Raw genomic sequence first — 17,033 nt, 5'->3', positions numbered from 1 at the left:
ATTGGTAGATAATGTCCCCCAAGAGGACATTGAGAAGCTTTTATTTTAAATTGACCTTGACTCTTGACTACTCAAAACTTTCTTCTTGAATGTTGTTTCCATGAATTTATTTCTGTGTCAAAGGTATGAATCATCATCTTGTTCAGCCAATGCTATTGTTCTTCTTTTGCATATATGTAAATCAAATAGACTCAATTTTGGTTTTAAGTTAATTTGTTGGTCTTTGGGCATTTTGGGATTGACAACATTGATGTTGTTAGAGGTAGGTTTTTCTGGTTGATATAGTTTATGCCTCATATTTAACAGATGGGACAGTTAGTGGCTTAAAGCAAGCCTTTGTAGATATATGTACCCATTTAAAAAATATTTTTTTCATTAGGCCCAGGTATTAGTGGCATAGTCTGTCTAATGCAGAGTTTATCAGTTCCAACCAAGCAATGTGTCAGTAAGTAAGTAAGTTTGCCTTAATTTCCATGAGGTACTATAGTCTTGTTTTCATCATTAAGTAACCATGAAAATTTGGCTATGGTTTTGAAATAATGGGTTGATTTCTTTCTCATTTAGCATATATGTATTTTCTGATATAAATGGAATCTGACTGTGTTTGAAGTGGTTTGTGTTATTTGGGGCAAAGGATTAGGAGCAAACATTCAAATATTTTTTCTTAAGTGAAATTATTGAAAAGCTGATGCAAAACAACTTGATAAATGAAATGTTGCTCATACCCAAATATATTTGACCTTGTCCTTGGAAAAGAAATGAAGCCTGGCAGTTGTTGAATCTTTCTGTTCAGTGTGTCAAGGAAGATGATTATACTTTTAAGACATACCTGAAAAGAAGGTGAATATTTTGCACTTTTGATATTCCTAGGAACAAACAATCTTTTTGGCAAATGGTGTCTTTTTTATGTTGTTTTGTTTTGCATTGTGAAACAGGCATTGAAGTTGATGTTATTTTGTTTTAAAAATCTTACAGATTGGAAATAGAAATAAAGCTATATTAATAATAGTTATAGGCTTAAAGACTATATTGTATTAGAATATAGTAAAGTGTGTTCTGGATAAGGAAGATAAAAGTGTTCCTGTGTATTTTTCTTTATTTAATTTTCTATTTGTAGTTACAGTGTATAATGTGTTTGTTTAATTATGTCTTTGTGGATTATAAGGAATGTCTGTATTCTGTTTACTAGAGAATGAATGTAAAAATTGTTTGAATTTGCTTAGAAATATAGGTAGGGCCATTGTCTATTTTTGTAGAATTAGGTATTCTCATTATTGTAAAGTAAGCTAATAGGTGGGTTATAACACATTGTGTAGTTTCACCTTGGAGAGGTGTAGTCCATATAAAATAAAAAGAATTTGTATTGATTGAGACATGTAAGAAGGAAGAGGAAGAAAGTTCAGGGCAATGAGTTATATCCATTTGTCATAAAATTTTCTTTCATTTGTCATAAACTCTTTTTATATTTTTGTATTCATCATTTTATTTGCCATTTCTTATATCCTTTTATCAAAAGCATATATCTTACTTTTCTTTAGCAACAATGAAGTGTCTTGTATGTTAGTATTTTATAGATTGGTGAAGATATTTATTATATCATATTATATATTATATATTTATTTTTATATAAACATATTTATATACATATTTATTAATAGTTTAAAATCTCTTTAGTTTTTCTGTAAGAAAAATTTTATGTAAGAGGAAGTTAATGTTCAGTGATTAATGTTTTAAAATCTTACTTCATTTGGAAATGACCTAGCTATTTAATAAACTTTTATTATTTAGTATAATTCCAGAAACTTAAGTTACCCCAATCCTAAGAGATTATTTTAGATTATAATAACAGATTATTCTATTAAAAATATAATTATTTTTAATAAAGTTTATTTAAAAGTTTTCATCATATAAAGTTACCCTTTTGTTGACAAATTTAATTTACCTTAAACCTAGGCATAATAAAAGTATTATATAATGTTGATGACTTAAGACATGTCTTAATTAGATTAGCAAACAAGTGAATTTAAATAGAGCTCATTAACTTCATATTATTCAAAAACAAAGACATATTTTGAGGCATAGATAATATTAGATAGATAGGCGTAGTTTTCTTCTTGAAATTTAAAATATCTTTTTGGTTTATTTTTGAATTTTAATATATTTATATATTAAAAAAATTTTGTTTTTAGTTCCACCAATTCATTTATGGCTGGAGTCCTAGATAGAGTGGGCTGTGTATCCCAAGGACATGACAAGTTAACTTTGGGTTTTTTCTTTGGCCTGTTTTTGTTTTCCAGGCAGAATTGGAGCACCAAAAAAAGTTTTTTAAGGAGTTAACCTTTTCCTAACTGCACGTGTAAAAAGAACCGGTTTTGCAATTTCAAAAAAGATTTTATTTTAATCAGTTTTCTCTGGAGTCTAAAGAATATCATGGCCATTCAGTATCAAAAATATCATTTCTCCTTTTTGTAGTTACAGTATATTATTAATGATATATGCATGAGGGAATTGCTGTCACATAGGAAGTAAAGCTTTGGCTATAAAATTCTGATAAATATTAGGATTGTTAAGCATATCTTGAGGTAACATAGTCTATTGAAATCTTTTATGAGTCCTGATATGATTAGGATAAGGGAGAGAAAAAATGAATCTTTCCCGGTCTAAAGGGTGCAGAGGTATATTTAAAAAGTTATCTTGTAAATCAGTAACAATAATGTGCCAATTTTGAGGAATAGTAGTAGGTGATAGGATCCCTGGTTGTAATATATTCATAGGTTTCATAGATGCATTAACTTTTCTAAGGTCTGTTAAGAGACACCATTTGTTAGATTTCTTTTTTATAACAAAAATAGGAGAGTTCCAAGATGAGCAAGATTCCTCAATATGTTTCAATTCTAATTGTGTGTCTATAAGTTCTTTAGTAGCCTGTAATTTATCTTTCATAAGGGGCCATTGCTCTGTCCAAATAGGCTCGCCATTCTTCCAAGTTATTTTAATAATTGCTTTGTTTGTTAAATGAGCAGTGGCCTCTAGGAAAAATGTGGAATGTATATCTGAGTTTGCCATTGCATAAGTAAGCCTCTTTCTATTAAATTAAGGGGTGCATTTATCAAATAAGGTATTAATGTTATAGGCTGGCCTTTTGGTCCTTCATATGGGTAGATTTGAATATTTTGATAAATTTCTGGTACTTTGGTTTGAGAAATTTCTGCAATTCGGTAAGAGATTTTTTGTATAGGCTAGGATTTGTGCCATAAGTGTTTGGAAGTAATAGTAATATCAGATCCAGTGTTGAGGAGACCAGAAAATCTTTTATCATTAATTTTGATATTTACATTTGGTCGGGCATATTCAGATACCAATGATATCTATAAGGATTGTTTTTGATCTGTACTGCCGAACCCGTTTGTCCATACATTACTAGAGGAGTTAATAGAAACATAAAGCAAAAGAAGTAATTGAGCAATTTTGTCCCCCCTTTTGAATTGCCATAGAATCTGAGATGACATCATAATTCGAATCTCTCCTTTATAATTTAAATCAATTATTCCAGGGTGGACAGTAATTCCTTTAGAAGCCAAACTAGATCAGCCAAATAAAAGACTGAAGTTTTGTGGGGGCAGGGGTCCAAAAAGTCCAGTAGGTATTCTAGAAGGGACTGCTTGAGGGTAAAGGAAAATATCATTTAGGGCTGGTATATTGACAGCAGCACTGCCAGATGTTGAGGGGAAAGATAGAATTTGCCCCTGGTTTTTGTTGTAGAGGACCTGGGGGGTCCCCTGTTTGGAGTTTCTTGGAATAGGCTTTCCTTCAACATCAAATTTAGATTTACAATCTTTAGCTCAGTGCATTCCTCTACGGCAGTGAGGGTGAATTCTTGGAGGTTTTTTTTATTAGCCTTTTTAGGGTAGTCCCTTTTTAAATGGGTTTTATCTCCACTTGTAAAGCATCCTTCATTTCCCTTTTCAAAGGCAGTAGCCATTGTTTCAGCTAGCATTTGCATCTTTTGAGATTCTGATCCTAGATTGTGACAAGCTTTCAAATAATCAATAATGGTCCCAGTCTCATGAATTGCAGTGATAGCTCTCTGACATTCCTGACTTGCATTCTCATAAGCAAGTAATTTCTCTAGCTGTTTCTTGGTTTCTTCTCCAATTACAGTATAGGAAATAGCAGTTTCTAATCTAGCTAAAAAATTAGTATAACTTTCATTAGGTTCCAACAAAGGAGAGACTTTTGGAGTTGTGCCTGTTTGCAGGGGAGGAGCATTTGGAGCAATGGGGCAGGACTAGTAAGAAAATTTTGAAATATTTTATGTTGTTCTAATTGGGCCTTTCGTAAGTTTTATCATCTAATTCATATTCATGCAATAAGTGTTCTGTCTGTTGCCAAATATTAGGAGGGTTAGAATTTACCTTGAAATGGCCAGAAATCAATTGGAATATTTTTTCCTCACTTGGTGGCTTGTTCAACATTTTCTGTGATCTGGTGCCAAATTTCTAAATCCAAACTGCCTTTATCAGGGAACCAAGGATTACATTTAACCAGTGTTTGAAAGTAAGCCTCTATTCATTGATGCGAAACCAAAAGTCCCTGAGCTTTAAACAAATGGTGAAGTAAAGCAGAGAAATGATGGGGCTTTCCAGCTGTATAACCCATGTTTTAGTACTTACTGATCTCAATAGGTCCCAACCTCAATAGGTCCTGAATCCCTCAGCCGTTTGACCCAAGTCTTAATACTTAACCGACATCAGTAGGTCCTGACCTCAATAGGTTCTGAGTCCCTCCGACCGAAATGCCACGTACGCTAGTGTCCCTGTTCAGGAGCCACTTGTTAGGGTCTTTTAATGGACCAGGACCTGGCGGTCCGGAGGCGACAATAAGAAAGTGAAAGAGAGAAAGAGGCTGATACTCCCTGGTTTACACAGAAAATCAATAAAGTCCTTGACGCAGGACTTATGTCTCTCATGAAGGCACCAGGCGCCCTCTCGAAGTGGGGTGAAGGCACAGGGCACTTTTCGAGAGGGTCTTAGAAGCCCAGGCAGGAGAGTGAGCTAAGACGGATCTCTGTGCTCCAAGAAATCAGCTGAAAAGAGAGAGAGAGAGAGAGAGAGAGAGACAGACACGGGGACCCAAGCTCTGATGGAGCAAAGGTGCTTTAATGATTTTTCTGTGAGTTTATATAGGCTATAGTACAAGAAGTTTCTTTCGTCAATGATAAAGATCAGAAAACCAAATGTACAGTAACCGTTACCAAGGGAACAAGGGATGATGATGGTCACAAGGTCAGGAGACAATCCATATCTCAAGAAAGGGGATTGAGACTAAGCAGTTTTGTGATAAAGAGAATGTTTACTAAAGAAGATTCAAGCCTGTCTCACACAATGACCCCAGTTCCTGGGAGCAGTGTGCTGTTCCACTTAAAAATAAACAACGGGCTTGTGAGAAACAGCATGTAGGAATCCTCCTGTTTAAACATTCCCTGACAGTGAACGATGTTGGATTCGTGATCTCTGAAGATTTAGTTTCAGGACCAGGGACCAGGCTTGATCACTCAGGAGCTTTTGTGTAGCAGAGTTTTATTAAAGTTTAACAAAGGACAGAGAGAGCTTCTGACATAGATATCAGAAGGGGGATGGAGACTGCCCCTCTCTCTAGTGTTAGCAAGGGAGTTATATACTTTTTCTATTGTTTATTAACAATAAGTCAAGAGAATGTCTCAAGGTTGTAAAGGTCTTTCAGACCCACTCCCACAACTTACATTTTGAGATAATGGGAGTAAACATAACAATAGAAAGATCTTACTAGACCTGCTCCCACAATATACATACTAAGATGACAGGATTAGTCAGAAAGTTCTTAAGAAGGAGAAATATGTCCTAGAGCAGGATACATTGTTGCTATATAATCATTGGTACAGAGTTTAAGGAAAACCATATCCATGAGCAAGATGAGTTGTTTTGTTGTGTAATCATTAGCTCTGGGCTTAAAGAAAAAAACCTTTATGTGACTAATAGGAGGGAGTGTATAAAAAAATGTCCTTTTCTTCTCCTCAAGAGCCCCACACCCCTTTCTCCTCCTTGGGAATCCTGGACTTCTTATCAACCTACCTAAGCATTAAGTCTCATATCCCCCGTTTCTTTTAGAAGTATGTTGCCAAGGGTCGGCATTTTCATTCTATAACTACTTCCTGCTGGGATGTGGTGCTGTCCCTAAATTGTTGAGGCAAGATATTTTCCTAACCCTCATATTGAGGGTTGGAGAGGGCAATGGCACCCCACTCCAGTACTCTTGCCTGGAAAATCCCATGGATGGAGGAGCCTGGTAGGCTGCAGTCCATGGGGTCGCCAAGAGTCGGACATGACTGAGCAACTTCACTTTCACTTTTTACTTTCATGCATTGGAGAAGGAAATGGCAACCCACTTCAGTGTTCTTGCCTGGAGAATCCCAGGGTTGCACAGAGTCGGACAGGACTGAAGTGACTTAGCAGTAGCATATTGAGGGTTTCTGATCCAGGAGCCCCAAGTAATAGTTGGAGGAGGCTGTGGCATTGCTAGAAGCCTGGACAACCATTTGTAACTTAAAGCTTTTGAACGGTTAGAAACAAATCCACTTACACAGTTACAGATGCAGGGAGCAAACAGTTAAAACTGAACAATTATAATTATTACAATTAAGATAGTTTTCCACCATGGGGAGTTAGTTAATGTTTCCCAAAGTGAGGTGACTGAGGCTTCAGGAGTATCCATAGCCTGAATCATCTTGTTTGTGTGTTTAGTAAAGTGAGTAACAGTTGTGCTCATATCTGGTATATATATACAGCATTTCATATGAATAATGACACAAGTTCCTCCTTGTGCAGCCATTAGAATATCTAAGGTCAATCTGTTTTGTAAAATCACCTTTCTAATTTGTATTTGTTTAGCATTAAGGGCTGAACTAGCTTTTTGAGAATCTTGTAAAGCCTGTTGAGTAAAGTTAGTCAGAGCATCAACTCGTAGCATAATGTCTGTAGTTCTTAGAGAGGGAGTGAATATTTTGAAATACAGACCTTGCCCAGTGAGTTTTAAGGTGTGACAGATTAGCAGCCTTCTCTGGAAGCTTTGAAAATATGAGGCCATGTGTAAAAGCTAGACCTAGGGTGGATCTCCCTATCCAGCCAGGGGGAAGCCATGCCCATAGGTAACAGCCACATATCCAGTAGGTCCTGTTTGGAGCAAGTCAGACTGAAGGATCCAGTCCCAATCAGTGTCTGGCCAGCCAAAAGGAGGAACTGAACTGGGATTGGAAAACAGGAATGATTACATTGCTTATTTCCTGAGGCAAAAATCTCAATTGCTTCCTGTTATTATAATTAAGTTGTTGGCTAACTTCTGGGAATGACTCTATTTGTTCCTAGTATATGTGGGGTGTTGGATAGTAGGTGTCCCGTTTTAGGAGGTAGCCATATGACCTCATCTCTTATTTGATAAACATCAGGTAGAAAACCACTATATCTAGACCCGTTTACCTTCTTATATGTAGCAAAATAGTTATTAAACCAAGGTAATGTATAATCAAAGTTAAAAGTCACATTAAAGTCCATAGTTAAGGTACAATATGTTATACCAGTCCATCTTAGGATTCATAGATGTCATTGCAGAGTTGAGTAAAGTCTTTTCCTTGAAGTTGAAAAACCCACCATGGGAAGCTTTCAACTGATGAAGAGTGGGGTACTCCACAGACTCAGCAATTAGACCAATTGTGGACTGTGGAGTAAGAATGAACCTAGGACAGGAAGGTGTTGTCTTGAGGGTCAAACGGCAGACTCAGGACTTTTGGAGTCAGTAGAAACAAGCTCATATATGTTATCAGACCAATGTCTGTTCCTGGCTCAAACAGTGGCTTGCTTGACTCAGCAGCTGGGTCAGGAGTCACCTCCTGGAATTCCTCTAATGTCTGTTGAAAAGCTAAAAGCTGAGTCACATAGTTATTTCTGAGGCTTCAGGATCTATAACAATATCTGTGTGTAAAAACAGTCTGTCATAGAGATAGTCCCTTCTTCTTAGGGGCAGTTCAAGCCCTCATTAAAACTATGGGTAAAACTTTAAACCAACTGTCTTGGGTTTCCTGAGTTAGCTTATGCAGATGCCTCTTAATAATTTCATTAGCCTTTTCAACCTTTCCTGAAGATTGGAATGTCCAGGAATAGTGTAAGTGATAATCTGTTCCTAGAGTTCTGACACCCCTTGAGTTACAGCAGCTTTAAAGGTGGAGCCATTGTCACTCTGAGCTTTAGAGTTTAAGATTCTGCTCACATCATGAGAAATCAGTACAGTGAGATTTCGCCCACTAGTAAACTTAAGAGCTTCAGGCACTAGCATGGCAATAGAAACTACAGGTTGTCGGTGAGAGCCTTGGGGTTGTGTCATAACTCCCAAGGCCATACCTTTTCTTTCAATAACAAACAGATTAAACTCTGATCCTGTGGGCAGGTTTAAAGCAACCTAGATCATCTTTACTATCATTTTTCTGAATTATTTTTCAGGTAGTTTGCTTATTTCATCTTCATTCATTTAGACTTGTGTATTTCTATGTTGTTCCTTCATTTGTGCAGTGTTTCTTTGCCTTTTCATGATTTTTTAAAAACTTATTGTGTTTGAGGTCTCCTATCCCAGGGTTTGAGGTTGAATTCTTTCTTCCTTTTGGTTTCTGCTCTTATAGGTTGGTCCAGTCATTTGTGTAAGTTTCATGTAGCGTGTGACTTCTTCTGGTGGGAGTAACTGAGTTTCATTTTTTTCCTCTGATGGGCAGGGCTGAGTGAGTTGGTAATATTGTCTACTGATGACTGAGTTTGTATTTTTGTCTTGTTTGTTGTTTGGATGAGGCATCCTGCACAGGGTGCTACTGGCAGTTGGGTGATGCTGAGTATTGTATGCAAGTGGTTGCCTTTGTGGGAGTTCTCACTATTGGAAACTTTCTAGAGTTCTCTGGCAGTCTAGGGACTTGGAGTCAGTGCTCCCACTCCAAAGGCTCAGGGCTTGATCTCTGGTTGTGAATGGAGATTCCAAAGGTGGTTTTATGGCATTAAATGAGATTAAAACAAAGACCCAAAAATGAGAAACAAAAGAGTCACCCCAGATAAATGGCAATTACAAAATCAGGCAACTAATAAGTAAAATAATGGAATATACACAGATACATACACACCTATAAGCAAAATCAAAACAGCCCCCCCCCAAAAAAAAAGTACAATAGATTGATCTGGCAAATAAAGGAAACCAAAAATGATATTCACCAGTTAAGAACAAAACTATCAAAAGCACAGATCAGAAAACAAACTAAAGCAATGTGCTGAATGAGGAACAAAGCAACAAAAACAAAACAAACTAACAAATACGGTGAGAAAGAGAAAGGAAAGAAAGAAAAGAAAGAATAGAAATGCAAAGTTAAATAGAGGTAGATAAGGAAGATTTATATATATTAAAGATTATCTGCAAGGGGAAAAGAACAGTAGTAAAAGGAAACAAAGTAATAAATGTAGAAAAATTAATAACTTTAAAAATTCAAAAATTAAAGTTAAAAAGAGAGAAAAAAAGGAAAATTCCACAGAACTTCAAAAGACCAACTAGATATTAAAAATGTGATTGAAAAAAAATTCTCAAAAGCTCAATTAGATTTGATAATACAATAAATTCAACAACTACAACAACAGAGGGGGGAAAAAGGGGAAAAAATCCAGAATAAATTACAGAACAAGTCAAAATATAAGAATAATAAATGTTTTTTCCTTGCTGGGAGTTACAGTCCACCTCACCTCCCTAGAAGGCTCTCCAAACTTCTCTGGTCTCTGGATCTGCTGTGGGGGCAGCTCAGACTCTAATCTGGTCCTACTCCTGTGTGTTCTTGCCGCCAATGTCCACAATTGTCACAACTAGTGTGTTTTCTTTTGTGAGAACTCTACTCTAATTGTCCTTTTATATATTCCATAGACACAGTCTGCCTAGTTGATCATGTGGATTTAATCTGCAGCTTGTACAGCTAGTGGGAAGGTTTTGGTTCCTCTTCTTTAGCCACATTGCCCCTGGGTTTCAATTGTGGTTTTATCTCCACCTCTGCATGCGTGTCATCCACAGGGGTTTGCTCCTGAAGCTGCCCTGGAGGACTTGGTTCTGCCCCAGAGAGTGCCAGGTGTGGAGATGGTATAGCTGCTTGGGTAGCAGGGGCCCTGGCAGCCCCAGGTACTCAGGGGAGCTGGTGGCTAGGGCAGCAGTAAATTTGGTGCTCTAGAAGGATATGGCTACCCATGCCAGTATTGCTGCCTGGAGAATCTGCCAGACAGAGAAGCCTGGCAGACCATAGTCCACAGGATTGCAAAGAGTTGGATACAACCAAAGCAACCCAGAAAGCACAGAACTTTTTCTCGCCTGGGTCACCTCCCCCAGTGAGGATTGAGTGTGAAGGCGGTGCAGCTGCTTGGGTTGTGGGGATCTTGGCAGTGCCAAGTGTGTGGGGACACGGACTACCTCAGCCGCAGGAGCTATGGCCCTATCAGAGTCTTTTTCTAGCCTCTGGCAACTGGAGATCAGAGGGTCTGTTTGGACAGTCCTCCATTGTTCCGCCCATTCAGGCATTTAGAGGGCTCCCCTGCCTGTGGTCCTTCTCTGTTGCTCAGCTCGTCAGGTACATAAAGGGGCCCCCTGGCTGGGGCCCTACTCTGCTGACAAGTCAGGCACTAAAAGTTCTCCCTCGACTGGGGTCATTCTCTGTGGTTTGGTGCATCAGGCACTTAAAGGGGTACTCTGGCTGATGTCCTACTCTGTTGCTCAGGCCACATCAGGTGCTTGAAGAGCCAACCTCTGTTGTTCAGCTGTGGATGCTGGCGTGTGAGGAGAGGGAGGCTATGGTGGTAACTCCATCCCATACGCAGGATGGAGCAGCATCACCTTGCTTCCATGGCTGCCTGGCTTTTCTCTGCAGGCATTTCCCACCACAATCACCTTCCTCATGTCCCCTCAGGCTGTCTTCCTTCAGTTAACAGCAGACCTTGCCTTTGGATTTCTCTACAGTCTCTATGCTCCAGCTCCCAATTGATGTGCCTTGTATGGGATCTGTTCCCTTTCCAGGGTATGTATGACTGTGGCAAGGATAGTCTGTGTCATTCTCATTCCATTTAGGTTGCCACAGATCAGCTGCTTCATTCTCAGCCTCAAATGTTCCTGCTGTGACCAAAACAGTTTCCCTGATGTGGGGATCGGACCACTGCTTCAGTTCCCCAACCCACCAAGGGCAGGTCTAGTCCTGCTAACTATTTTGTTTTTCTTCCTAATTCCTTCCCATTACCCAGTTTTAAAAGTGAAAGTTGGTCACTTGTGTCCAACTCTTTGCAACCCCATGGACTACAGTCCATGAAATTCTCCAGGCCACAGTACTGGAGTGGCTAGCCTTTCCCTTCTCTAGGGGATCTTCCCAACCCAGGGATCCAACCCAGGTCTCCTGCATTGCAGGCAGAACCACAATGTGGTTCTTTACCAGCTGAACCACACGGGAAGCCCAGGAATACTGGAGTGGGTAGCCTATCCCTTCTCCAGCAGATCTTCCCAATTCAGGAATCGAACTGGAGTCTCCAGCATTCCAAGTGGGTTCTTTACCAACTGAGCTATTAGAGAAGCCCACCGAGTTTTGCATGTTTCTATATATCCTTTTCTGGTGGCCAGGTACTCCTGACCACTCTCAGCTGGTGTTCTGCAAGCACTTCTGTGTCAGAAGGTGTATTCCTAATGTATCCATGGAGAGAGATGTACTCCACATCCACCTACTCCTCTGCCATCTTGTTCCTCTCCAACTTTTATTCTTGAATTGTTTATTTCTCCCTTCAAATTTGTCACTATTTGCTCCATGTATTTTGATGACTCTATTGTTAGGTACACATAGGTTTATAGTTTTTAATAACTTCATGATGGATTAGGCCTTTTATCATGTACAGTGTTTTTCTTTATTTCTAGTATCATTTTGTTGCTTTGAGATATGTTTTATCTGATACTTATATAGCCACTAAAGCTTTTGTGTATCTATTACATCTTTTTACTTTTGACATGTTTGTATCTTTGAATGTGATATGTGTGTCCTGTAAAGAGCATACAGATTATTTTTTTAATTCATTTTGTCACTCACTATATTTTATTTTATTTATTGATGTATAGTTGATTTACAGTGTTGTGCCTATCTCTGCAGTACAGCAAAGTGACTCAGATATACACATATAAGATGTTCTCTTTTTATATATCACTCACCATCTTTTGATTCAGTTATTTAATCAATTTACATTTAATGCTGTGATTGAAATAGTTGGATTTCTATCTGCCATTTTACTTTTTAAATATATTTCATATTTTTTTTGTTCATATATTTCTCACTTACTGTTTTTTTTCTGTTTTAAATGCCATTTTTGATATATGTGTTGCTGCTAAGTTGCTTCAGTGGTATCCGACTCTGCGTGACCCCATAGATGGCAGCCCACCAGGCTCCTCTGTCCCTGGGATTCTCCAGGCAAGAACACTGGAGTGGGTTGCCATTTCCTTCTCCAATGCATGAAAGTGAAAAGTAAAAGTGAAGTCGCTCAGCTGTGTCCAACTCTTCGTGACCCCATGGAGTGCAGCCTACCAGGCTCCTCTGTCAATGGGATTTTCCAGGCAAGAGTACTGGAGTGGGGTGCCATCTCCTTCTCCGATATGTGTGTTACATCTGTATATTTAGAAAACTAACAATTCATGTTATAATTACCTTTTAAAGAAGTTGAGAGAAGAAAGGAGAATAAGCATACATTTATAGAGTTTGCTATATTGACTTTCTTCAGTGTAATTTCTTGTTCTCTTCATTTGTTTTTTGTTTTTGAAAGCTACCATTTTGTGTCGCACTTTAAAGCTTTGCTTTCACGTTCCTTCTTTGTGATTATATTCTAAAAAATATGTTTTTGTATGTTCAGTTCAGTTCAGTCGCTCAGTCGTGTCTGACTCTTTGCGTGTTACAGTCCCCAAAATGCAATTATATGCATAAAGTTTTATGCAAATGCCTTTCATATCAGATAAGAGAAGAAGGGAGAAGATATGTATCATAGTTACTATTTATTTGTAGTCATTTATAATTGCAAAATTACTGTTGCAGGCAATCTCAGTTTTTCATGTGAATTTGGATTACTCTCAACTGTCTATTGCTTTTTAAAATTTTATTTTCTAAAATTTAACTAAGATATGTGTGTATATATATATTTTCTTCTGGTTTTATTGAGATATAATGGACATATAGCACTCTAAATTTAATGTGTACAACATAAAACATGTATAGCACTTGCACATATCATGATGTGATGGTCACAGCATGTTTAGTGAATATTTATCATATCATATAGAGGCAAAATTAAATAGTAAAAATCTGTTTTCCTTGTAATGAATATTCTCAGGATTTGCTGTTTTAACTACTTTCATATATAACATACAGCAGTGTTAATTATATTTATCATCCCACACTTTACATCTCTACTACTTATTTTTGTGCGTGTATGTGTGATAGTAATTAAAACTTTATTTGTAGAACTATCATTGTTTTATTAATATTACAGTGACAGAGCATGCAGTAAATAGTATTAATTATAGACTAAACATAAAGTATTAGTACTCAGATATAAAACGTCTCCTTGACATACTGTGGAAACTGACCATGGATCACGTCCCATGGACATAAAAAAATAAGCTCACATTCATTTATTTTTATTAATTTTATTGGAGTATAGTTGATTTACACTTTTGTATTACTGTTTGCTGTTCAACAAAGTTAATCAGTTATACATACACTCTTTTTATGGATTCTTTCCCCATATGATCATTACAATCTATTGAGTACAATTCCCTGTGCTATACAGTAGGTTGTTATTAGTTTATCTATTTTATGTGTGTGTGTGTGTGTGTGTGTGTGTGTGTGTGTGTGTGTATGCTTAGTCACTCAGTAATGTCCAACTCTTTATGATCCCATGGACTATAGCCTGCCAGGCATCCCTGTCTGTGGAATTTTCCAAGCAAGAATACTGGAGTGGGTTGCCATTTCCTACTCCAGTGGGTCATCTTGATCCAGGGATCAAACCCATGTCTCTGGCATCTCCTGTATATTGGCAGACAGATTCTTTACCACTGCACCACCTGGGTAGCCCTATTTTATATATATTAGTGTGTATATATTGGGATCTCAATCTTCCATTTATCTCTCCCCCCACCTTCCCCTCGGTAACCATAAGATTGTTTTCTGTATCTTTATTTCTGTTTTATAAATATGTTCATTTGTACCACTTTTTAAGATTTAATATATAAGCGATATCATGCAATATTTGTCCTTCACTGTCTCACTTCACTGAGTATGACAATCTCTAGGTCCATCCATGTTATTGCAAATGGCATTATTTCTTTCTTTTTTTTTTTTTTAGTGGCTAAGTGATACTGGGCTTCCCTGGTGGCTCAATAGTAAAGACTCTGAGTAATATTTATGGCTGAATTATATTGGGCTTCCTTGGTGTTTCATTAATAAAGAATGTGCCTGACAATGCAGGAGATGTGGGTTTGATCCCTAGGTTGGGAAGATACCCTGGAGATAGAAATGGCAACCCACTCCAGTATTCTTGCCTGGGAAATCTCATGGACAGAAGAGTCGGGGTCTCAAAAGAGTCAGAGATGACTTAGTGACTAAACAATAACAGCATATACACTTATAATAATATATATGTTATATATATATATATATATATATATGTCATTCAACCATAAAATATTACTCCACCATAGAAAAATAATAATGCCATTTGCAGTAACATGTATGGATTTAGAGATTGTCATACTGAGTGAAATGTCAGACAGAGAAGGACAAATATCATGTGGTTATATATATATATATTTATATACCACATCTTTATTCCTCTGTCAGTGTACATTTAATTTGCTTCCATGTCCTGGCTATTACAAATACTGCCACAATGAACATTGGAGCACATATATCTTTTCAAATTGTGGTTTGCTCTGGGTATATGCCCAGGACTGAGATTGCTGAATCATATGGTAACTCATATGGTAATTTTTAGTTTCTTAGGAATATCCATACTCTTGTCCATAGTGGCTGTATCAATTTACATTTCTACAAGCAGTGTAGAAGTAGCAACCACTTTTTTGTTCTCTGAATGTATGACTGTTTATGTTTTGTAATTTCATTTGTTTTATAGATTCAACATACAGATGAAATCATGTAATATTTGGGTCTCTGTCAAACTTATTTCGGAGAAGGCAATGGCATCCCACTCCAGTACTCTTGCCTGGAAAATCCCATGGATGGAGGATTTTAGTATAATACCTTCTAGGTGTATGCATGTTACTGCAAATTGCAAGATTTCATTATTTTGTGGCTGAATAATATTCCATTGGATGTATATCCCACATCTTCTTTATCCGTTTACTTATTGATGGGCATTTAGGTTGCTTCTTTATCTGGGGTATTGTAAATAATGCTTCAATGAATATAGGGTTGCATATATCTTTTTGAATTAGTATTTTTGTTTTCTTCAAATAAATTCCCATGATTAGAATTAGATCATATGCAACTTTCGTTTTTTGAGGAATGCCCATACTTTTTCCATAATGACTGCACCAATTTACATTCCTACCAAGTGCATGAGGCTTCCATTTTTTTCCCACGTCATTGCTGACATTTGTTGTCTTTCTGAAAATAGTCGTTCTGACAGGTGTGAGGTGTAAGGTGATATCTCAGTTTGGGTTTGAATTGAAATTCCTTGATGATTAGTTATGTTGGGCATCTTTTCATGTGGCTATTGCCCACCTATATGACTTTGTTAAAATGTCTACTCTTCTTCTGTTTTTTAAATTAGTAGTAGTTTTTTTTTTGAGTTGTATGAGTTCTCTGTGTATTTAAGATATTAGCCCTCAAATTGGTGAGAATGGGCATCTTTGTCTTGATTTTAGAGGAAATGCTTTCAGCTTTAATCATTCTCTGTGTTGTTATTTGTGGGCATATCATATATGGTCTTGGTTGTATTGCTGTGTGTTATTTCTATACTCACTTTGTTGAGAGTTTTTTTTTAATCATAAATGAGTATTGAATTTTGTAAAAAACTCTTTCAGTGTCCATTGAGATGATCATATGATTTTTATTCTTCAATTTGTTAATGTGATGTATCACACTGATTAATTTGTGGACATTGAACCATCCTTGCATCCATGGGATAAATCCGTTTATCATGTTGTATGATCCTTTTACGGAGAAGGCAATGGCACCCCACTCCAGTGCTCTTGCCTGGAAAGTCCCATGGATGGAGGAGCCTGGTGGGCTGCAGTCCATGGGGTCGCTAAGAGTTGGACGTGACTGAGCGACTTCACTTTCACGCATTGGAGAAGGAAATGGCAACCCACTCCAGTGTTCCTGCCAGGAGAATCCCAGGGACTGGGGAGCCTGGTGGGCTGCCGTCTATGGGGTCGCACAGAGTTGGACACGACTGAAGCAACTTAGCAGCAGCAGCAGCAGCAGCATGATCCTCTTAATGTGTTGTTGAATTCAGTTTGCTAATATTTTGTTGAGGATTTTGTGTATATGTTCATCAGTGATTTTGAGTCCTAATTTTCTTTTTAGGTAATATCTTTGTCTGATTTTGATATCAGGATGAGGCTGGCTTCATGGAATGATTTCATGAACATTCCTTCCTATACATTCTTTGGTAATAATTTCAGAAGGATAGGTGTTAACTTTCCTTTAAATGTTTGGTAGAAATGATCTATATTGAAATTGAGTCAGTAATAAAAACAACTCCCAACAGACAAAAGTGAAAAGTCCTGCACTTTTGCTTGCTGAGAGTTGTTTCTGATTACTGTTTCAGTTTCATTACTGGAAATAGGTGTGTTCATATTCTCTATTTTTCCTGGTTCAGTCTTGGGCTACTGGACATTTCTAGAAATTTGTCCATGTCTTCTATGTTGTCTATTCGTAAGCCTGTAAGTATTGGTAGTTA

At 37.4% G+C, this 17,033-nt stretch overlaps 1 protein-coding gene across 42 annotated transcripts in view; it reads left to right on the top strand.

Moving 5' to 3' along the window:
* OPHN1 (oligophrenin 1) overlaps positions 1–17,033 on the top strand; it is a 716,686-nt gene that overhangs the window by 123,437 nt on the left and 576,216 nt on the right. Inside the window, exon 1 of one of the 42 annotated variants that reach the window (XM_060407323.1) lies at positions 792–840. The exons of the other annotated variants lie outside the window; for them this stretch is intronic. The gene's annotated coding sequence lies outside the window, so the exon portion shown is untranslated. Of the gene's footprint in view, positions 1–791; positions 841–17,033 lie in introns of those variants that run through there. 42 annotated transcript variants of the gene reach the window in all.

The sequence above is a fragment of the Ovis aries genome, chromosome X (genome assembly GCF_016772045.2).
Source record: "Ovis aries strain OAR_USU_Benz2616 breed Rambouillet chromosome X, ARS-UI_Ramb_v3.0, whole genome shotgun sequence".
Taxonomy (NCBI): domain Eukaryota; kingdom Metazoa; phylum Chordata; class Mammalia; order Artiodactyla; family Bovidae; genus Ovis; species Ovis aries.
Note: the sequence above shows the minus strand (reverse complement) of the source record. Positions and strands in the feature narration are given on the sequence as shown.